The 23175-nt window shown below is 47.0% G+C and overlaps 1 pseudogene; it reads left to right on the top strand.

The window, feature by feature from the left end:
- Positions 1 to 14560: 14560 nt before the first annotated feature.
- On the top strand, positions 14561 to 15116 carry LOC139001890 (small ribosomal subunit protein eS7-like; annotated as a pseudogene).
- The last annotated feature ends 8059 nt before the right edge of the window (positions 15117 to 23175 follow it).

Raw genomic sequence — 23175 nt, 5'->3', positions numbered from 1 at the left:
AACATTGATGAAAATGCCTTAGAAACTTTAAACTTGTTTATATCAATTAGCCTATGGCTAAATAGGTTTTGTTAAATGGTGTTTTGCTTAAGTCTCAGAATCTATTGACGAAGTTAAGTGAGGACTTAGGGTACAACTATTCCCATTTTCCCTTTGAGTAACATGAAGCTAGGAGTGGTTATAAAAGTTGCCCAAGCTCACAGGAGGCAGCAGCCAGGGTTCTAATACAGGTAGCCTGATTCCAACATTCCTTTTATTCTCCTTAAACAATTACACTGGGAATCTCCTAGAGAGCTTGGAGTAATACAGAACCAACATGATTAAAATCAGAAAGTAGCTCGCATTCTACACGGGGACCTTGCTGTCTCAGCCAGAATTAGTGCAAGTCAAAGCTCCTTCCCTGTGAGATAAAAACCAGAAAAGCATGAGTCTTACTCTGCCATTTGTAGGTGGATGATCTTGAGTGAAGGCATTTAAACTCTCTAAGCCCCGTTTTTTTCATCAGTAAAATGGAGACAATAATACCTACCTCTAATGGCTATATTTGAAAATTAAAGTCAGTATTAAATATAGAAATGCCTTAAGTGGCATACCAGTATTAGCAGTTATAACTCTTCATTCATTCTACTAATATACTATTCAACACTCACTATGTTCCAAGCCCTGGAGATGTAACTGTGAAGTAGACACAATCCCTGACTGCCGACATAGACCAGTAATTTTCAACCGGTGTGCCACAGCACACTAGTGCGCCACAAGAATGTTTAAAACATGCAATACCTGCCTATTAGTCAGGGCCACTTTTCCCTTAGATTATCAAATTTTAAAAATGACAACAGTCGACACAACAATAGCCATCCAGTGTGAACGAATCAAAATTATACCTATTTTATTTTGTCAAATCGGCAATAAATGTATTTTTTGGTGTGCCGCACGGCTTTAGTAACTAGTTTATGTGTGCCATGAGCTGAAAAAGGATGAAAATCACTGACACAGACTTTAGAGTCTAGTAAAAAGCAACGGCAAGATAAAGTAGTAAGTGCTGAAATAGAAGATGCACATGACACAATGAGGACATGCAGGAAGAACACCCACACCCATGGAGAAAGGGAAGTCTAAGTCAAGACCTGGAATTTGCCAGGCAAAGGAAGTAGGAAGAGATGACAGGAAGGTAAAGGAGAGTCAGATGTCTACGAGGATTTTGATTGGATACTGGTACTTTTGTTTGTTATAAGAAACATTGAAAAGAAAGCATATTTGGAAGAAATGAAGATAAATTCTGTTTTAGATGTGATGAGCCGAAGGTGCCTGCATGTAGACAGCCAGGAGAGCTGTCCACTAGGCAGCTGGATAAATGAGTCTGGAGTTCAAAAGGCTGATTTTGCATGAAGCTATGGATTTGGAAGTAGCCATTATCATGTAGATAATACTTGACAGCATGAAAGAGTTATAGGGAATAAGAAAAAATGAGATGGTCTAGTACAGTGGTTGGCAAACCTCGGCTCTCGAGCCACATGCGGCTCTTTGGCCCCTTGAGTGTGGCTCTCCCACAAAATACCACGTGCGGGCGCACACGTATAGTGCAAAGTTGACTTAAAACTTTAAGTAAAGTTTATTAAGCTAATTTTAGGGAACGTTGTGAAGTGAAAGAAGATGTAGTGTCGAGGATTGAGAAAGGTATGTTGAGATGGTTTGGACATATAGAGAGGATGAACGAAAGAAGATAGACGAAACAAGTATACAAGACGAGTGTGGATGGGAGAGTTGGAAGGGGTTGACCTCAGCGAACGTACCTCAATCAGATTGAGGACGTTTTTAGCAAAGGCCAGCTTAGGAGTACCCTAATTAAGTTAATGACAATGTACCTACCTATATAGTTTAAGTTTAAAAAATTTGGCTCTCAAAAGAAATTTCAATCGTTGTACTGTTGATATTTGGCTCTGTTGACTAATGAGTTTGTCGACCACTGGTCTAGTACAGGAAGAAAAAAGGAGCCTACAAAAGCTTTGAATTTATTCTTTCCTGTTTTCATATGGACCTTATTCCATCAAGTGTCCTATCCTCTTTCACTTGTTGTTTTTGGGGTGTGTGTGTGTGTGTGTGTGTGTGTGTGTGTTTTTAATCCTCACTGTTTTAGAGAGAAGAAGGGAGAGGGAGAGGGAGAGGGAGAGAGAGAGAGAGAGAGAGAGAGAGACATCAATATGAGAGAGAAACATCAATCGGATGCCTCCCGTATGCGCCATGATCAGGGAACAAACCTGAAAATTAGTAGGTATGTGCCCTGACAGGGAATCGAACCTGGAATCTTTTTGGTGACGGGATGACACTCCAACCAACTGATCCACCTGTCCAGAGTCTCTTTGATTTGTATCTTTAACCTCTTCTCTTCCACTTATTTTTTCCATATATATACTAATATACTGTCTCTATTATCAAAACGACAAATAGCTTTTGTCTACACCATAACTTTCTCCATTTTCCCTCCCGTTTAACCCTCTCCTTGAGAGCTGAATTTCTTTAAATAGAAACCTATCATTGGAATCTCCCATTGCTCACTTGCCATCATTTCTCAACCCACTCCACTCTGGCTGCTGCCCTGTCTCTCCATTGATGCTTTCTTATCCAGGCTCCTAAGAGCCTATTTTTTGATAAGTTCAAAAGGCACATCTTTGTTTTTATCTTACCTGACTTCTCCAAGGTTTTAGAGATTGGATGTTGATTCTCCCTCATTTGGAAGGGACTTTCCCCCTTGGCTCCCTTACCTCACAATTAATTGTTTTTCCTCTTCCCTCCGACTGCTCCTTTTAAGACCCTCCTAGGGGCTCTTCCTCATCCATCTCTTTCTTAAATAGTGCTGTTCCTCAGGATTCATTCCTAGGTCATTTTCTTTCTTTTTTTAAAGTATATTTTATTGATTTTTTACAGAGAGGAAGGGAGAGGGATAGAGAGTGAGAAATATCGATCAGCTGCCTCTTGCACACCCCCCACTGGTATGTGCCTGCAACCAAAGTACGTGCCCTTGACTGGAATCGAACTGGGGCCCCGTTTAGTCCACAGGCCGACGCTCTATCCACGGAGCCAAACCATTTAGGGCGGCCCTTTTCTTATAGTACAAACATATTCCCTCTTCTTTCCACAACCTGTTATTTAAATTTATACCCAAGTTATTTGCCTAGGACAGACAGAAGCCAGATTCTTTTAACAGAATAGAAAGAGAAAAGGAAGGCTGGAGTAATTTTTTTTATGTTTGCTTACAGGAAGTTAAAGAAGTACCTGCATGATGGTTTATATTTTCTCTCAAAAGTAATAAGCAAGGTCATCTGCTGAACATGTGGTAGAAGGGGATAGGTCTGAGAATATTACCATAGAGAAGGTTTAAAAGGGCCATTAGGGAAGATTAGAACAATTCAGTAAGGAAACATAAATGGATAACTGAGAAATGTTGAAGTTGGAAATTATGCTTTTTAAATGTCCCAAAACTGCCTATGATTTTCTCTAGCATGTTAAATATAAGCTTGGAGAAGGCCACACATGATTTGATTCAAGGTGGATCTTCCAGGGCGCGCGGGGGGGGGGGGGGGGGGGGGGGCGGGAGGGCACTATAGAACCCACCAAAGGATAATAAACAAGTAAAGGATAAAAGCAAGAGAGTGACCAAAGTGTTGGTCCATGGAGGTCTATGCGGGGAAAAAGAGAAGTTCAAAAAAGAGGGATCTGAGAGTGAAAGTCTTGATAAGTTTGAAGAACAGCTCTAACTGGTCCTAACTGAATGAGCAAGCTGGAAAGACTGGTGGCTTTGGTCAGAGAGTGGGATCGTGGATTTTACTGTGTCAGAGTTGGTACAGCTCTGGATGCTGACAAAGCCCAGAATATGGCCACATCCATGCCTGAATCTGAACACAGAGGATGGTCTTTGGAGATAAAAGGCAAATTTAAACCAATGGAGAGGCCCAACTAATATGTCACTTCTGTAAATTCACCATCCCCAAACTCAGAAGTAATCTAGGCTTCTTCTATAGTCTTTCCCAAGGGCACTTCTACTACTGCACTTACTCCATGGTGTTCTACTTAGCTTGGTCCCTGTTTATCCTCTACTTGACTGTGAGCTATTCAAGGAAAGCTGTCAGATAGTATTCTTACACCCACCATAGTAACGCACAAGGTCAGTTAGAATACAGTGTGGAATGAATGAATGAAGGAATGAATGCCTAGTAAAAAATGTCTTAATGTGACCTCATATCATAGGCTTCTCCCTCTAATTCTTGGCATCTTTCATTGCTGTTATTTGTCCATAAATAAAGAGAAGTATAAGCAACCAACCAAGTGGGAGAAGATATTTGCAAATGATACTTCTGATAAAGGTTTAATATCCAAAAATATTGAAGTATTTATTTTATTTCTTTTCTGTACCTAGCTCTCTTCCATGACAAAATATTACCATTTTTCCCTAAAAAAAAATAATTGTCTAAAGCTTAAGATATGGAATCATGATCATCATTTTGCCCCTCAAATAATATTCCGTTATCACTTTTCCTCACATCAGAACCATGCCGAGGGTTTGGCTACTGTGGAAATTAAATCTTCAGATCGACCCTTCCTTGATATAGAATCATTGTTTCATTCCATGAATGATTTACTAGTTGCCTACCATGTGTCAGGCCGTCCTGTAACAAGGCCCTAGGGACAGAATGATGAACAAGACAATTCCTTCCTGCAGTAAGACCTACAGACAGGCGAGGAAACAGAATGACGGCCCAGCAATGACTGTATCTGTCAAGACACCTGGCAGTAACCCACGACCCTAAAAATCTCAGTGGCCAAAAGGCAACACATGTATGTATCTCACACTGCAACTCTCCATAGCAACTGCCCACCTCCACACAATGACTCACCATTGCGCCTCCATCATCAACTTGAGCTTTCAGAACTGCCATCGCAGAGGAAAAGAGGGAGGTCCTTGAGCACAGAGCAATCTACGTCCATCTGCTCACAAAGTATTCGCCAAATCAAACCACATGGCCACGCCAGCTTCAAGCAGGGGCTATGGTGCCATCCTTTCCTGTGCTCAGAAGTAAAGAAACAGGTATTGAGCGTGGAAATACCTGCCACGTGACAATCCAGAATAGAGGCTATGGAAGGGCACATCGGAGGAGGCCTCTCAGCTCTTGAGGAATCAGGCTTGCTGGAGACAAAACATTTAAACTGGGACCCAAACAGCAGACAGGCAGTCCGTGCACTTGGTGGAGGGCAGGAGTGCTGGATGTTCAACCACCAGGAACGCCTGGAGATTTTGTCTGGTGGGGAGCCGCCGGCAGGGGACAGAGGGCCAAACTTCCTGTTTCCCCGGTAAGGCTGGGATGGCCCCCGTGAGGTAGGGACGACCCCGGTGAGGTTGAAACGGCCCCCGTGAGGTAGGGACGACCCCGGTCAGGTCGAAACGGCCCCGGCGTGGTAGGGACAACCCCGGTCAGGTTGAAACGGCCCCCGTGAGGTAGGGACGACCCTGGTCAGGTCGAAACGGCCCCGGTGTGGTAGGGACAACCCCGGTCAGGTTGAAACAGCCCCGGTGTGGTAGGGACAACCCCGGTGAGGTTGAAACGGCCCCCGTGAGGTAGGGACGACCCCGGTGAGGTTGAAACGGCCCCAGTGAGGTAGGGACAACCCCGGTCAGGTCAAAACGGCCCCGGTGTGGTAGGGACAACCCCGGTGAGGTTGAAACAGCCCCGGTGTGGTAGGGACAACCCCGGTGAGGTTGAAACGGCCCCCGTGAGGTAGGGACGACCCTGGTTAGGTCGAAACGGCCCCGGTGTGGTAGGGACAACCCCGGTCAGGTTGAAACAGCCCCCGTGAGGTAGGGACGACCCCGGTGAGGTTGAAACAGCCCCCGTGAGGTAGGAACGACCCCGGTCAGGTCAAAACGGCCCCGGTGTGGTAGGGACGACCCCGGTGAGGTTGAAACAGCCCCCGTGAGGTAGGAACGACCCCGGTCAGGTCGAAACGGCCCCGGTGTGGTAGGGACAACCCCGGTCAGGTTGAAACGGCCCCCGTGAGGTAGGGACGACCCCGGTGAGGTTGAAACAGCCCCCGTGAGGTAGGGACGACCCCAGTCAGGTCGAAACGGCCCCGGTGTGGTAGGGACAACCCCGGTGAGGTTGAAACGGCCCCGGTGTGGTAGGGACAACCCCGGTGAGGTTGAAACGGCCCCCGTGAGGTAGGGACGACCCCGGTGAGGTTGAAACGGCCCCCGTGAGGTAGGGACGACCCCGGTCAGGTCGAAACGGCCCCGGTGTGGTAGGGACGACCCCGGTGAGGTTGAGACAGCCCCCGTGAGGTAGGGACGACCCCAGTCAGGTCGAAACGGCCCCGGTGTGGTAGGGACGACCCCGGTGAGGTTGAAACGGCCCTCGTGAGGTAGGGACGACCCTGGTCAGGTCGAAACGGCCCCGGTGTGGTAGGGACAACCCCGGTCAGGTTGAAACGGCCCCCGTGAGGTAGGGACGACCCCGGTGAGGTTGAAACAGCCCCCGTGAGGTAGGGACGACCCCAGTCAGGTCGAAACGGCCCCGGTGTGGTAGGGACAACCCCGGTGAGGTTGAAACGGCCCCGGTGTGGTAGGGACAACCCCGGTGAGGTTGAAACGGCCCCCGTGAGGTAGGGACGACCCCGGTGAGGTTGAAACGGCCCCCGTGAGGTAGGGACGACCCCGGTCAGGTCGAAACGGCCCCGGTGTGGTAGGGACGACCCTGGTGAGGTTGAGACAGCCCCCGTGAGGTAGGGACGACCCCAGTCAGGTCGAAACGGCCCCGGTGTGGTAGGGACGACCCCGGTGAGGTTGAAACGGCCCTCGTGAGGTAGGGATGACCCTGGTCAGGTCGAAACGGCCCCGGTGTGGTAGGGACAACCCCGGTCAGGTTGAAACAGCCCCCGTGAGGTAGGGACGACCCCGGTGAGGTTGAAACGGCCCCCGTGAGGTAGGGATGACCCCAGTCAGGTCGAAACGGCCCCGGTGTGGTAGGGACAACCCCGGTCAGGTTGAAACAGCCCCCGTGAGGTAGGGACGACCCCGGTGAGGTTGAAACAGCCCCCGTGAGGTAGGGACGACCCCAGTCAGGTCGAAACGGCCCCGGTGTGGTAGGGACAACCCCGGTCAGGTTGAAACAGCCCCCGTGAGGTAGGGACGACCCCGGTGAGGTTGAAACGGCCCCCGTGAGGTAGGGACGACCCCAGTCAGGTCGAAACGGCCCCGGTGTGGTAGGGACAACCCCGGTCAGGTTGAAACAGCCCCAGTGTGGTAGGGACAACCCCGGTGAGGTTGAAACGGCCCCGGTGTGGTAGGGACAACCCCGGTCAGGTTGAAACAGCCCCCGTGAGGTAGGGACGACCCCGGTGAGGTTGAAACAGCCCCCGTGAGGTAGGGACGACCCCAGTCAGGTCGAAACGGCCCCGGTGTGGTAGGGACAACCCCGGTGAGGTTGAAACGGCCCCGGTGTGGTAGGGACAACCCCGGTGAGGTTGAAACGGCCCCCGTGAGGTAGGGACGACCCCGGTGAGGTTGAAACGGCCCCCGTGAGGTAGGGACGACCCCGGTCAGGTCGAAACGGCCCCGGTGTGGTAGGGACGACCCCGGTGAGGTTGAGACAGCCCCCGTGAGGTAGGGACGACCCCAGTCAGGTCGAAACGGCCCCGGTGTGGTAGGGACGACCCCGGTGAGGTTGAAACGGCCCTCGTGAGGTAGGGACGACCCTGGTCAGGTCGAAACGGCCCCGGTGTGGTAGGGACAACCCCGGTCAGGTTGAAACAGCCCCCGTGAGGTAGGGACAACCCCGGTGAGGTTGAAACGGCCCCCGTGAGGTAGGGACGACCCCAGTCAGGTCGAAACGGCCCCGGTGTGGTAGGGACAACCCCGGTCAGGTTGAAACAGCCCCCGTGAGGTAGGGACGACCCCGGTGAGGTTGAAACGGCCCCCGTGAGGTAGGGACGACCCCAGTCAGGTCGAAACGGCCCCGGTGTGGTAGGGACAACCCCGGTGAGGTTGAAACAGCCCCCGTGAGGTAGGGACGACCCCGGTGAGGTTGAAACGGCCCCCGTGAGGTAGGGACGACCCCAGTCAGGTCGAAACGGCCCCGGTGTGGTAGGGACAACCCCGGTCAGGTTGAAACAGCCCCAGTGTGGTAGGGACAACCCCGGTGAGGTTGAAACGGCCCCGGTGTGGTAGGGACAACCCCGGTCAGGTTGAAACGGCCCCCGTGAGGTAGGGACGGCCCCGGTGAGGTTGAAACGGCCCTGGTGAGGCTCAGGCGGCCCGGGTGAGGTTGAGACTACTCCAGTGAGGTTGGGACAAATAAAGGGGACCAGTATGGACTGATGAACAGGGGTAGATACAGAAGCAGAGCAACATTGAACAGAATGTTATACTACAGTGGGAAGCCTGGGGAGGGTTGAGGGGGGGGATTAAGAGACCAACTGAAGGACTTATATGCATGCATATAAGATTAACCAATGGACACAAGACACGGGGCGTGGGGCGGCGGGGGGTAGGGGCCGGGGAAATGTCAAGGGGGGGAAAAAAGGAGACATATGTAATACTCTTTGTAATACTTTAAGAAATAAAAATTATTAAAATATATTAAAAAAAAAAAAAGATTGGGAAAAAAAAAAAAAAAAAAAAAAAAACTGGGACCCAAAAGATGAAGAGAATTTAATAAGCTAAATGGATGGTGAAGAGCAGTTTGAACAGTAAAGAAAGCTGTTTGCCTTTAGGAGTTTGCCTTGCCTAGTCCTGCTAGCACTACAGGAGGTACAGCCAACAATAGAGACATAAATGGTGAGATAAGAAGAATCCAGGCTGGAAGAATCAGTAATAAGCCTAAACGCACTTATACACAATCATATATTAAAAATGGAGAGGAGGAGACAGGTGTCACCGGAGTGTTGATGGTAGTGCCCCACTACCCTCTAGGGCAGTGGTTCTCAACCTGTGGGTCGCGACCCCTTTGGCGGTCGAACGACCCTTTCACAGGGGTCGCCTAAGACCATCCTGCATATCAGATATTTACATTACGATTCATAACAGTAGCAAAATTACAGTTATGATGTAGCAACGAAAATAATTTTATGGTTGGGGTCACAACATGAGGAACTGTATTTAAAGAGCCAGAAGGTTGAGAACCACTGCTCTAGGGGCAGGAACACCCAAGCTCCTTGGAGTCCACTGATGGGGATAAAGCTACTTCCCTAGCAACTGGACCCAAGACAGAGAAGGAACAAATTGATTATGTACCCCAGCCTATTTCTTTTAATATTCCCCACTCTCAGAACATCCTCTACGAAACTATGGTACCAGCCTCCTATGATCACTGAGAGGATCAAGCTGCTTGAAACTCCCAGTTGCTTAGAACATAGTAAGATCTCAATTAAGGCAGTTCTTACACTGTGGTCACATTAAATTTGGCACTCTTCTTAAACTATGTACTTTCAAACCTCCCCAATTAGTAAAAACTGCCAGCCCCATTTTACAGATGTGAAAACTGTGAACAAGGATATAAAATCCCCAAGGATACATAGCCAATAGTGATAGGAGCAGAGAATTAAAGCTAGAACTGTCTTGATTTAAACCCTGCTTACATGGGTGTTTAAATTACTACCAACAGAAATAGAACTGCCAAGTTCATTTAGAATGAGGATGATACTATATTTGACTGAAATTTTCTTCCTACAGGTACACTCGTATTAACCAAGTTCAAACCCTGAGCCAATCATAAGCCTAATCAACATTGTCTACGTACAGTGATGGTGACCCTCTGGTACAGACTTCAAAGGGACATGGCTAAAGACTTCTGGTTTAATTTTAAAGTGTCCTTCTCATACTTTTATGATCCCTCCACATTTTCTTAGTTGGCTAGAAGCAACTTAACTCTCAGAACCACATATCTCTTTCACTCATCTGAACACACTTGTTAGTGCAGATTAGAGCTTGTTAAAGATTAATTCTTAAAGCATCCCCCAGCTTTCTTTTGCAACAAAGGAAACATCAATTACAGGCTCACACGTAAACTTTGCCCCTTTCTTGAATCCTTGCTGCCCTTTATAAATCTTAGATTTCTTCCCCTTGAGTATTCTTTCAAAGGAGAGATTTTATTGCCTCCAGGGGTTGTTAAACTGATTGCAATACTGCCTATTTAGAGCAGTTCAGTGGGAATTACGCTGGTTCAATGCTGTCAGACCTAGAATATAGCTGTCAAACAGCATTACAAGTAAAACACCCTTGATAAGAAATAATGACCAAATGTCAATCTGTTTTTCACTACCCTTACCACAGACTTCTCCTGCCACAAAAAAGGCAATGTTTTTTACATTATAGTAATAGCACATTTCTGATATTTCAGTTAAAATTCTGGCAGTGTTTCAAGGACAAAAAAAGTAGTTCTAAATACATTCCGAGCTCAAAATTTGATGAAAGTATTTTTATTTCCTTTTAATGAAGCATTTGGCAATCTGTTTCAAAACTAACAAACTTTATTAATACAAGCAAATGCAGGGTTGTCTTAAAATCATTTTTAATTTGTATTATTCCTTTATTTAACTAATTGAGCCTCTATGAATTTGGCACTGGGTACAACCTGTGGTTCCTTGTGAGTCCCTTTAAGGAGCCTATAGGTGATCCTCAAGGCAACTGGAGTAAAAGTAAGATGTTAGGCATGATCAGATTTTCTCTTTAGAAAGGTTAATTTGACTAGTGTCATTCTCATACCGCTATTCTTTTTCTTCATAGCACTGATTACAATTCATAATCACATATAGGTTTATACCCATTTTCCTATTAAATTATAAATCCATGAAAATCAGGGATCATGTCTACTTTGTCCATTATTGTGTATCCAGAGCCAAAAATAGTGCCTGGTTTAAAAAGCCACTTGATAATTATTTGCAGGATTAAATATATGAATGAACATATAAATTTATTACCAGGGTTAATACTGTATTTTTAAAAATCAGTAAGATTGTTGATGTTTACAGATAGTTCACAGGGACCAAAATAAGGCAATGATTGTGTGGCAATATAGGCCTTGGTTACATATTTCATGTAAATGGCATAGGAAAGACAAGTATCTAGAATAAATCATAAGATCCTAATTTGACCTAGTGAGTGTTGGTACCCTCAAATAGGAAAAGAAATATTTAAAGGTAAATAACCACTCATCAGCTATACCCTGATGAAATGTTATTTCTAAATTTTAGGCATTATGGAAGATGCAGAGGATACAAATGTAACGCCATAAAAGGTTTTTATGGTATTATTTACAAAATATAAGTAAAGACTTAATCATTAACTAAATCCATTCGAACAATTAATGATTCAATATAACACTGCTAATCAACAATTAGTCCTTTCCTTTTTTACCCTCCCCCACTTTCATTCTCTCCATCAAGGGAAATTATTTTTAATTTGAAAGGACACAATATCAACTACTAATAAATTATGTCAAATAATTTCCTGTTCCTAAAAAGGGTTATTTTGTCAGTACAATTCAAGAATATCATAATGTCCTCAATCTTTAGAAAGATACTTGATTTGGTCTCCCAAATATTGTTCATTTCCCTCCATCCTTTACCATATATGTCATTCTGCTGTTCAAAAACCTTCACTGGATCCCCCATTGAATTAAAAAGTACATTCAGGCTCATCAGCTTTGCAACTCTAGCCTCTGTAACTTGAATCCTACCTGCCTTTCTACTTCATCTCACATACGTGACCAATGTCACCCTAAGAGCCAGTTTGGGAGTGTTTCCCATCATGAGAAAACTGGTCACATTACACTGCGGTCATGCTTTCTGTCTTTGACCAAGAATAGTTTGGTTGCTGTGCTCATGAGACCTGTTTCTTCATATTTCTAAAAATCAAATTTATCCCCCCCAAATAGGACAACTTTTTCATTACTGAAAACATTACTGTCACAGTTCATTTTATGTGTTAACTTGACTAATATAATTACCAACAACAAGTGCAATAGGATCTAGAGGAAGTTCTTAAGAGGAGTTTTATAAATAATGTAAGAATAACATCATCAGAACAGGTTTCTATAGTTTCATGATGACCATTTTGAAGGGACTTATATGTAGTGAAGTTTCTTTTATAGCTGCTAAAATTTTGGCTTCTTTTCTTTTTTTAAAAAAATATATTTTATTGATTTGTTTACAGAGAGAAAGGGAGAGGGATAGAGAGTTAGAAACATTGATGAGAGAGAAGCATCAATTCAGCTGCCTCCTGCACACTCCCTACTGAAGATGTGCCCGCAACCAAGGTATATGCCCTTGACCGGAATCGAACCTGGGACCCTTGAGTCCGCAGGCTGATGCTCTATCCACTGAGCCAAACCGGTTAGGGCTTGGCTTCTTTTCTTTAGTCTCCAATTGGATTCTTAAAGCCTTCATTTTCTTTTTTACAAAAGCTTTTATTAAATACTAGAGGCCCGGTGCCCAAAAGTTTGTGCACTCGGGGGGAGGGGGGGTCCCTCAGCCCGTCCTGTGCCCTCTCGCAGTCTGGGACCCCTCGGGAGATAACGACCTGCTGGCTTAGGCCTGCTCCCGGGTGGCAGAGGGCAGGCCCAATCCCTAGGTGCAGCCCCTGGTCGGGCTCAGAGCAGGGCCGATTGGGGAGTTGGGGCGCCGCCCCCTGTCATGCACAGAGCAGGGCGGATTGGGAGGTTGCGATGCCACCCTCAGTCACACTCAGGGTAGGGCCAATTGGGGGGTTGGGGCACTGCCCCCTGTCACACTCAAGGCAGGGTCGATGGGGAGGTTGCGGCGCCACCCCCTGTCATGCACAGAGCAGGGCCAATCAGGGGGTTGGGACGCTGCCCCCTGTCATGCACAGAGCAGGGCCCATCAGGGGGGTTGGGGCTCCATACCCTGTCACGCACAGAGCAGGGTCGATCAGGGGATTGGGGAGCTCCCCCCTGTCACGCACAGAGCAGGGCCCATCAGGGGGTTGGGGAGCTCCCCCCTGTCACGCACAGAGCAGGGCCCATCAGGGGGTTGGGGAGCCCCCCCCCCCCCGTCACGCACAGAGTAGGGCCGATAGGGGAGTTGGGGCACCGCCCCCTGTCACACACAGAGCAGGGCGGATCAGGGGGTTGGGGCGCCACCCTCTATCACCCACAGAGCAGGGCCGATCAGGGGGTTGGGGGGCCGCCACTGTCACACTCAGGGCAGGGCCGATGGGGAGGTTATGGCTCTACCCCGTCACACACAGAGCAGGGCCCGTGGGAGGGGGGGGTTGGGGCGCCACACCCTGTCACACACAGAGCCGCAGGGTGATCAGGGGGTTGGGGAGCTCCCCTCATCAGGCACAGAGCAGGCCTGATCAGGGGGTTGGGGCGCCTTCCCCTGTCACGAACAGAGTAGGGTAGATAGGGAGGTTGTGGCCCCGCCCCCTGTCACACACAGAGCCGCAGGGCGATCAGGGGGTTTGGGCACTGCCCCCTGTCATGCTGATCCCGGTGCCGGGAGGCCTCGCAGCTCTGCTGATTCCGGTGCTGGGAGGCATATTACCCTTTTACTATATAGGATAGAGGCCTGGTGTATGGGTAGGGGCTTACTGGTTTGCCCTGAAGGGTGTCCTGGATCAGGGTGGGGGTCCCGCTTGGGTGCCTGGCCAGCCTGGATGAGGGGATGATGGCTGTTTGCAGCTGGTCACACACCCTTCAGGGTGGGGGTCCCCACTGGGGTGCCTGGCCAGTCTGGGTGAGGGGCTGAGGGCTGTTTTCAGGCTGGTGGGTGACTGAAGCTCCCAACCGCTCCTTTTTGACTTTTTTCTTTTATTCTGGGCCAAGGCCTCTGCTGCTGAAAGCAGGTATCTGGTTTGTTTCGGTTCTATAATCGAAACACTGTATCATCTCCAGCTCTGAGATCCCTGCCGGCTGAAAGCTGGTTTCTGGGGTTTTGTTTAGCTTCTATATTTGTTACAATGTTTCAAACTGCCAGCTCAGAGGCCGGCAAGGCAGGCGGTGAACATTGGAGCCCTCCTTCACTGAAGCAAGCAAGCCTCATGTTCGCTTCCAGCTGCCTGGCTGCCAGCCGCCATCTTGGCCGGCAGTTAATTTGCATATCGCCCTGATTAGCCAATGGGAAGGGTAGCGGTCGTATGCTAATTACCATGTTTCTCTTTTATTAGACAGGATAGATAATAGTCTGCTCCAGTTTGATACATTCTTCTTTTTACAGTTTTAATTAACCTTTGTATTATTTGAGATGTTTTTAAAATAGTTAAAACACAAATTTAAAAATCAATATATGGCCCCCCTGGTGTAGCTCAGTGGTTGAGCATCAACCCATGCACCAGGGGTCCATTTCAGGTTTCAGGCTCAATCCCCAGCAGGGGATGTGCAGGAGGCAGGCAAACAATATTGATGTTTCTCTCTCATCAATGTTTCTATCTCTCTCTCCCTCTCCCTTCCTTTCTCTGAAATCAATCAAAACGTACTCTTTTTTAAGAGAGATTTGATGAGCTCTTGGGAGACCTAGGCCTCTTCCCAGGCCGGTGCTCACCAAGGAGAAGACCATGTTCTCCTTGAGCATGAAGGTCCTGAAGCCCAATGGTGAGAAGCCAGACCAGTTCTAGTCCAGCATCTCCCAGGCTCTCCTACAGCTGGAGATGAATGCGGATCTCAAGGCCCAGCTACAGGGGCTGAATATAACAGCATCCAAGGACACTGAAGTGGCTGGTGGTTGGAAAGCTATTATTATCTTTGTTCTTGTTCCTCAACTGAAATCTTTCCAGAAAATCCAAGTCTGGCTTGTAGGCGAGTTGGAGAAAAAGTTCAATGGGAAGCACATTGTCATTATCGCTCCGAGGAGAATGCTGCCTAAGCCAACTCGGAAAAGCTGTATAAAGAATAAGCAAAAGCGTCCAGAAGCCTCATTCTGACATGCGTGATGTGATCTGGAGCACTTGGTTTTCCCAGGTGAAATTGTGGGCAAGAGAATCCAAGAAAAACCCGACGGCAGCCAGCTCATAAAGGTTCATTCACACAGCAGGACAATGTGGAGCACAAGGCTGAAACTTTCCTGGTGTCTATATGAGGCTCACGGGCAAGGATATTCGTTTTGAATTCTGAGTTTCAGTTGTAATAAAATGACTAAATAGAATATCATTCACAAAATAAAACATTGATAGGGAGTAAATCTTCAACGTTCTCATTAAAAGAAAAAAATTTGTAATTGTGGTGCTAAATGTTAACTAGACTTATTATGGTGATCATGTCAATATTTATCCTATATAATAAAAGGCTAATATGCAAATCGACCAAACAGCAGAACAACCAGTTGCTATGACGCACACTGACCACCAGGGGGCAGACACTCAATGCAGGAGCTTCCCCTGGTGGTCAGTGCTCTCCCACAGGGGGAGCACCACTCAGCCAGAAACTGGGCTCACGGCTGGTGAGCGCAGTGGCGGTGGCATGAGCCTCTCCTGCCTCCACTGCAATGCTAAGGATATCGGGCTGAGGGACACGCCCCCCCCCCCCCCCCAGTGCACGAATTTCATGCACTGGGCCTCTAGTGTATATATATATATATATATATAATCATGTTGTACACCTGAAGCTAATATATTATATATCAATTCTATCTCAGTATTTTAAAAAAGAAGAATCAAAGAAATATTCATTTATTCATGGCACCTTCTGCCAAATTCCTAGTTTGAAGATATGATTGTACCAATTGACTTAGACAAGTTACTTACCCTCTCTATGCCTTAATTTCTTTATTCGTAAAATGGTCTAGTAATTGTGTCTATTTCATAGGATTCTTGAAAGGATGAAATGAATTAATAAATGTGAAGGGCTATTAATTACATCTGGACTATAGTAATCACTAAATAAATGTTGGATATTATTAATACACTAGAGGCCCAATGCACAAAATTTGTGCAAGAATAGGCCTTCCTTCCCCTGGCTGCCGGCACCGGCTTCCCTCTGGCACCTGGGACCTGGGCTTCCCTCTTAGCCCAGGCTTCATCCGCAAGGTCATCCTGAAGGACATCCAGTCTAATTAGCATATTACACTTTTATTATTATTGATTTTCAAATATAACCACTAGAACAGCAAAGGATCCCCAGATTAGGAGTCAGGAGACCTGGGTTCTAAATCCAGGTCTGGAATAAACTCACTGCATGACCTTAAGCAAGTTATTTCACCTCTCTTTGGCTTAATTTCCTCTTGTATAAAGTGAGATGGCTGGACTACAATTTCCCTAAGTCCTTTCTAATTGTCTGATTTCAGTTGCATCACGTTCTTAATTCTGCATTAAAGGGAAGTTAAAACGATCATACATTAAGTGGGATTCAAGTGTTTCGTTCCATGAGCATTTACCAAGGCAGTGTGCCAAGGTAAATGAAAGACACGTTCACCCTCAGGGAATTCACAAGGCAGTAGACAGACTGAGTAGCTCTGGACCTGGGGTTTGCCACAAAAGAATAAAAATTGGGAGCTTATTCTGTGGGCTGGAGAAGCTATACCATAAGTACTGCTTCTAATTTACTTATAATGTATACTGAACCTACATTATAGACAAGCAGCCTCCATTTACTCTGGCCCAAGGCAGGAATGGGCATGAAAAGGCAACGTACGATTAAAGCAGAAACAGCACCCGATTCCTAAGCACGCAGAGGAGGATCCAGGAGGACTGTTAGCGTGTTTGGGGCAGGATGAGACAGCCACCCTGCCCTTGGTACTAAACTCCCACATTCAGAGCTTCTTCTGTTAGTTAGAGCATTAAACTCCTATTAAAGTGCAATTGACCCTGAGAAAGGCAGCAGCCATTTATGTCTTAGTATGAATGGGTTCAGTCAGCTCTTTCTCCAAAATAAAAAGGAAGAGAAGACAGCATGAGGACAGAATGCCCCCTCTAAGGAGATGGAAAACCAAAGGCAGGTGGATAACTGAAAAAGCACTCTAATCTTGTCATGGTCATACTTCATTTAAATACTAGTTAATTACATCATGTAACTACAACTATGAATAAGCAGATTTAGGAACCAGCACAGGGACCTGCTGTAGTATGACAGCTACCAAGGGGAGGCGGTGCACTGGGAAACACTGGGGAACAGCCCACTAGCAGGAGCGTCCAGCCAGCCACGAAGCCAGGCAGCACGTGGACTGGTCAGGAGCTTCAATTCTATGACACGATTTTGCTCAAGGTTGGGTCCACCTGTCTGTCATGGCCAAACTCTACCTCTGCTGGTGCAGAATCCAACATAACACAACACCCAAGGAAGCCAACGTCATCACGTTGCTGAGCCATATGCAATGGCAAGCACGTCTCCTGGGTGCTACCTGCTAGGTACAGTCAGGTGCTTTATGTGTTTGTAATCTTCCCTGGGCCTCAGCACACCACCATGATGGCACCATTATTCCATTCTACAACTGAGGAAACTGAGGCACAGGCAGGCTAAGCGATTTCCCCAAAGATAGAACAGCTATGAAAAGGCAGGACCAGGATTCAAACCCAGGTCCATCAACTCCAAAGCCCAAGCTCCTTTTTGCTGCTGTGTTGACTATTGTGTGTGTTACTACGGAATATTGCCACCATCTCTGCACCACTCGCTAATGAAAACTTGGTGGAGCACTAAATGTCACCCCTGTGCTGTGCGTGAGGAATGGGAACGGGAACGCAGCCCCATTACTGAGGAAATGTGAATCGGGTGAAGAATGAAGCATCGTCCGAGCACCTGGCTTCAGATGCCTGCTCTACTCGAAATCGGTGTGTGGAAACCTCAGGGAAGTTGGTTCCTGTCTTTCCATTTCAGTTTTTCTGCATGTAAAATAGGATCAGAGTGCCTCTCGCATAGGACTGTTGGCAGAATCATGAGATAAACACATTAATAGTTAGCATAGCGCCTGGAAGACAGTGAGCACACAATAAACATTAGCCAATAGGAACACCAGCTCTGATGCTGTGAGCAAGCAGGACTCACCGGAGGTGATCACAGGATTCGACTTTTCTTTAAAATGTAAGCAGCTGGCCAGCATGGCTCCGTGGTAGAGCATCGACCTATGAACCAAGAGGTCAGGGTTTGATTCCTGGTCAGGGCACATGCCCGGGTGTGGGCTTGATCCCCAGTGTGGGGCGTGAAGGAGGCAGTGGTTAGTGATCCCCTCTCATCATTGATGTTTTCATCTCTCTCTCCATCTCCCTTCCTCTCTAATATCAGTCTAAAAAAATTTTTTTTAATGTAAGCAGAGGGGAAGTACTCCCACTGGCCCTGGACAAAATCTCGGACAGCATCACATTTCTGAAAGATTCCTAGGCAATGAAAACAGTCTTCAAGTCACTTTAAGTCAGGAAAACTGTCTTAATTCAGAAACCGGAATGTCCAGTCCCATGTAAGAAGCACAACTTCCTGCCTGTTTCCATGTTAAATCGTTTCTGGTGAGGGTTTTGCTGAAGGCTGACGGCGGTTAGTGAGAAAGATGGGCCTCGTCCAACGTTCTCTCCCCCCTGCAGTGCCTCCCAGCTCTCAGCATGTCTCCTGTCCCCTGGTTTGTCACCAGGTTTCACCCGGCCAGAGGCAAGGAGGGATGGGAAAAGGTAGAGAGGCAGAAAGTCATTCTGATTTTGACTAATTCTCTTGGGGGCCAGTTTCTTGCATTTGAGGCCTTCTTTGCTTTGGGGTGTTTGAAGATGACTCTTTCTGTCTAACAATTTCTTCAAAGCCTCCTCCCCACACACACAAAAAAATTTAGGACTATTTGACTACTTTCCTCTTACAAAGGTAGTGTGTTTTTTCCTCTGTGTGGCCACCACTTTTGTCTCTGGCTTTCTGGGGGGAGGGGGGGGGGGGCGAAGAAACCTCCAAGCAGCAATCTTGGGAAAGATTTTAAATGACTCCAGACTGGCCCCGACATGGCTCATGTTTGCTCTCAGGGAAATGCTCTGCTCCCCCACCACAAACTCCAGGAGCAGCCCCCTTGCTCTGCTGTCAGAGCTGCTGGCCAGCCAGTCTTCACCTTTTATCATTTCTGGGCAAGACTCAGAGAGCAGTCGAGTGTGTCCAGAAGTGCTAGAGACACATATCTCCACCAGGTCCCTTTGAGGCCCCTCTCCTGACTCAGTTGAAGGTAGGACGCCCTCTCTGCTCCTCTGGCTGTGGTTGGAGGGCTCATGCACTGCTCTTCTGGAGAAACCCTCCTTACCAAGCCCCCCATCTCCACTGTCTTGATCCTTCAATATCCACAATGGGGGTGGGGTTTTTTCTAAGAGTCAAGAAGTGTTTCGGCCAAAAGGTAAACTGAGTGGGGGGGTGAAAGAATTAAGGAAAGACAGATAAGAGAATAATAGTTGGGTCTCGGTGGGACGCTGCTCCCTGATGAGGAGACAGCGCCAGCGCCCACAAGCTGTGTCTTTATTTTATAGCAGATGCCATGAGGCAAAGTAGGGGCGTGATCACGTTGTTACAGCATTCTCGTGAGTCTCAACCCTACTCAACTACATGCACCTGAACTCTATCACAAGGCAAGTGGGGCTATGTGTTCGGACCATAGGTTCAAGCTTACAACCACAGCCGTTGGCTATAATTGTGCTGGGAGGGCCCGGCCTTCCAGCTGGGACTTGCATGTGGCAATGAGAGGACCCTGTCCTTTCATTAGTCCGAGGCTTGAACCTGGCCAAAACACTGTAACTGCGCCCCATAAAGAAGCTCACGGAAATTTCTATCTTTGGATGGTACCTGATTTTGAATTTTTATTCTTATTGCATCTTGGTGCCTCAATCAAAACTCCTGATTTAGCCCTGGCAGGTGTGGCTCAGTTGGTTGAGCATTGTCTCATGCACTGAGAGGTTGAAGGTTCAATTCCCAGTCAGGGCACATGACCAGGATGTGGGCTCCATCCCCAGAAGGGGGTGTACAGGAGGCAGCCAAGCAATGCTTCTTTTCTCTCTCTCTCTCTCTCTCTCTCTCTCTCTCTCTCTCTTTCTCTCTCTCTCCTCACTTCCCCTCTCTCTAAAATCAATTTTAAAAAGTCTTTTTTAAAAAAACTTCCAATTCAATATTCTGTTACTTTTTTATCATTTTTATTGAAATATAAAGCAACTGTCACAGTGGGGTATGTGCTATACAACAAACATAAAGTGCTATGGTAACGTAGAGGGCAGATAAACACACTTTTTCCAGGAGTGAGAGCACAAGTCAGACATGGAAGGCTTCACTGAGGCAGCGGCATGACATTTCAATTGGACCTTCAGGGATCCATTTGTTAATTTGGGAAATATTTATTGAGTAGCTATTATGGCCTCAGCAGTGTTCTAGGTGGATGAACAAATAAAGATCCCTGCTCTCATGGAGCGGACCTTCTACTAGGAGGATGGGAGAACAGGCAACAAGCATGACAGATAAGCTACAGAATTTGATAGAAAGCAATAAATGCTATGAGGGGAAAAGAAAAAATAGGGCAGGATAAAAGAAGTTCATGAACCAGAAAAGAGGAAGAACATCCAAAAGGGGAAAACAGTGTGAACAACGGCTGGAGGCTTAAGGGCAACGGCACAATCAAAAAATGGCGGAACAGTGTCATGTGACTGTGCCTGCCACAGGCCTGTCCTGGCTCAGCCATTGGCCCTGAGCACCCAGCTCTCTGCACACCGCCCCCACCTTCCTCGTGGAACCCAGGAGAGTTTGCCTTTTGTACTTACCTCCATGGACATATCTCTAATGCTGAGAAAGAGAAGAATTTCAAGTAAAAGAACTGATAAAAACAAACTGGGTTGTTGTTGTTGTTTAATGTTTAGTTAAAATCCCGTAAGACATTGAGCTGAAAAGGCTTTGGTGCTTCTTCAGTAACATTTTTTTTAAAAAAATGATCAAGCACCTACTCCATGGCAGGCATAGTGCTAGTGCTATGGAGACAGTGATGTGCAAGGAGATACGGCCTGTGTCCCTGTACCACAGCATAGCACAGAGAAGCAAGTCCCACAGCTCTGCACGCAGGGCCACGGTAGATCCCAGAGCTCGGGGCCCAGCAGTGACATCACCTGGTGGGAGACAGTGCGGCCAGGCACTGGGAACAGAAATGAGAAGCCTCCGACCTGTGCCTCCTGCCTCACAGGCAGTCTAGACCGTAGATGGAAGCCAGGACGGAAAATGACGGATTGGAAAGGACTGGAGGGCTGCAGCAGTGCGTTAGGTTAGAAACCAAAGAAATACAGGTTTTTCTTGTGAGTGTGGCTTCCTCGCCCACCCGTATCTCAGGTCAGCTTTTCCTGAGGAAACCCAGCCAATAGCAGCAAGAAGGACTGTAAGCTGCACTTGCCACGACAGGAACTATAATATCAAATGTATCTTAAAAGATGGGCCTACTTTATTTTCTTTAATAAAAAACAGTCTTCAGGATGGAGTTAATGCTCGGGCTAAAATCTCCCCATTGCAAGTCTAACGCCATTCTTCCCATCACCAGTGAATACTCAGCTTGGAGAGAGGCTCCCCGAAAGTAAAGCTTCAGATCCTCTGTACCCAAAGATAGCAACTTAGGAAACGAATTATGTTTTCCAGCTTTGAAAGGGGATATGGTTTCATTAACAAAAAAGATGCAGGGGCGTGAAGAGAACCTTCAGAAGTTAACACCTGCATCTCCTGTGAAATGTGGGGCTCTGCTGCCCTCTACCGTCCACTATAAAAACTACTTCGGATAGGCTTGGGAATCGCTAAATCATTGGAGGGCAGTATCTTTCACAGGCACGCAGGCACACAGGCGCACATACACCCCAAAACGCAGGGGTTCTAAACACATCCTCTATCGTGCCAAGACCAATATTATCTAAACCCTGAACCCTGGCTATCGAGACGCAGTGAAAAGCCCCGCGAGACCCCGCATGGCAGCAGCACGCCTAAGGGCACCATGGACCTGGCTCTCAGAACCTGCCCCATTGGTGCTCTCCCCGGGACGACCCTGGGGCTTCAGCATCACGTCTTGCTGATGGAGACTCTCCAGCCCTCACCACCCACGCTTTGCTCACACCCGGACACCCAGCAATGCCTTCGAACTCAGAACGACCATAACCAAACGGGATTCTTACTCACGAACCAGTCCATTTTCAGTGAGCTTGATTTCTTTTAATGGTACTTATCCCATCTTTTGATTTTTTTCCCCCCTCTCACTGGCCCCCAGCATCAAATGAATCGCAGGCATTGTCTTCCCCTATTAACATTTTTCACATCTATTGCTTTCTCTCCATTGTCACCCTGGCTTAGGCCTTCATTGGGCCCTTGCTATTTCTATCAGGAATGCTACACTAACCTTTTGACTGCAGTCTCCAGTACATCTTAAAATTGCTAACAGATTTCTCTTCCTGAAGTGCAGCGCTGCTCGTGTTACTCCACTGTCTCCCTCTTGCCTCGGATAAAATCCAAACCCTTTTCTCTGGCAATTCAGGGACCTCCTGGATCTGCCACCAACCGGCTCCACAACCTACACAAGTGCCCTTGCTGTTCCCTAGACACTCCCTGCTTTCCTCTGTGCCTTGCTCCTGCTGATCCTCAGGCCTTGAATGTTTTGCCCTCACCACCTTCACTACTCCCAGTTCATGTCCAAATCATTTACATCCTTCAAGCCCTAGGTTAAACGCTACTTTTCCCACAAAGTCTTCCCTAACGCTTCAACTGGAACAAAGCTCTCTTTTTCTGAATTACTATTGTGTACAAGATTATTAAAGGGCAAACCAAGACAGAATGACCTCCAGCCTGTGTATCTTACAGTCTAATATGTATCCCTTTCTAACTTTTATTCTCTTTCTATGCATATTTGGTTTCCCTTCTAGACTGAAAATTTCATAAGTACAGTATCAATGTTTCACTTTTTATGCCTCTCATACATAGTACCTAGCAGAGTACATTATATGTTATTCAATAATTATTTAAATAAATTAATAAAAATATAAAATGTTACTAGATAACAGAGTTTTGGGGTCATTACTCACTTCCCAAGCTCAAGTAACTGATTAAGTTTGAGAGTCTAACCAATTCTGTGCATTCCATGGTTTTAAAAATTCTTCATCACTTAAACTCTACTCATTAACAGAGTTAAGTGACAGGCTTTGGGATCAGATAGAACCAGGCGTGACGTCCGGCTCTGCTATTTACCAGCTGTGTGAACCAACCAGGGTGGGAGGGGTCTGGGGAA

Source organism: Myotis yumanensis, unplaced genomic scaffold (genome assembly GCF_028538775.1).
Source record: "Myotis yumanensis isolate MYYU_CA2020_CCGP unplaced genomic scaffold, mMyoYum1.0.hap1 SCAF_2, whole genome shotgun sequence".
NCBI classification, from domain to species: Eukaryota; Metazoa; Chordata; class Mammalia; order Chiroptera; family Vespertilionidae; genus Myotis; species Myotis yumanensis.
Note: the sequence above shows the minus strand (reverse complement) of the source record. Positions and strands in the feature narration are given on the sequence as shown.